Genomic DNA, 958 nt, shown 5'->3' with positions numbered 1-958 from the left:
CCAGTTGTCTGATCCACACCCACCGATTCTCTACAGCTTTCAGTTTTCATTCTCTGCCAGCTTCCTTTGCTGAAGGCTTCACCAGTTCCTTTAGTTCCTGTTCTATACTTGACCCCAGTGTTCTATGGCTTTATACCCTGCAACCTCAGGTCACTCCCACACTCCCAATTCCAGCTCCTGGAAACCCATATTAAGCAGCCTTAGCTCCCAGACCACTGCTTGCCCCCAGTGGGAAAGAGGGGGAGGCCCAGTTTTGTCCCATCACTACGACACTTTCATAAGGGGAGTTGCTGACCTCAGGATTATTTACTTCTCTCCACCTGGTACAGCCATTTAGTCAGCTACTGGTAAGCACCAGCTCTTTAACAAGTTACTATCTCAGAAGAGTGTTGAAATCCATGCCTTACCAGGGCTTATATTGTTAAAGGAATTAGAAGTAAATCAGAATAAATGTAAAAGAAAAAGACATTTTAAGATCTATGCAAATATATATATATATATATAAAATAAATATAATTTTCAGCATGAAAAAAGTATACATAGCTCTTATGTAGTTGCTAATAAAGAATTTCTGTGCTCGCTTCGGCAGCACATATACTAAAATTGGAACGATACAGAGAAGATTAGCATGGCCCCTGTGCAAGGATGACACGCAAATTCGTGAAGCGTTCCATATAAAAAAAAAAAAAAAAAAAAAAAAGAATTTCTGCCAGACAAGAGGATCACAAGTTCAAAGCCCAACTCATCAACTAAGTCCAACTTAGTGAGACCCTCTTTCAAAATAAAAAATAAAAAGGGCTGGAGATGTGGCTCAGAGGTGAAGCACCCCTGGGTTTAATCCCTGATACCAAAAAAGCTAAAACAAAGAACTTCTGGGGGCTGGGATTGTGGCTTAATGGTAGAGCTCTTGCCTAACATGCGTGAGGCACTGGGTTCTATTGTCAGCACTGCATATAAA

At 41.0% G+C, this 958-nt stretch overlaps 1 non-coding gene across 1 annotated transcript; it reads left to right on the top strand.

The window, feature by feature from the left end:
- The first annotated feature begins 573 nt into the window (after positions 1–573).
- Positions 574–680, top strand: LOC113198052 (U6 spliceosomal RNA). Its single transcript, XR_003302796.2, has one exon. It is a non-coding gene; the product is annotated as a U6 spliceosomal RNA (small nuclear RNA).
- The last annotated feature ends 278 nt before the right edge of the window (positions 681–958 follow it).

Source organism: Urocitellus parryii, chromosome 10 (genome assembly GCF_045843805.1).
Source record: "Urocitellus parryii isolate mUroPar1 chromosome 10, mUroPar1.hap1, whole genome shotgun sequence".
NCBI lineage: Eukaryota > Metazoa > Chordata > Mammalia > Rodentia > Sciuridae > Urocitellus > Urocitellus parryii.
Note: the sequence above shows the minus strand (reverse complement) of the source record. Positions and strands in the feature narration are given on the sequence as shown.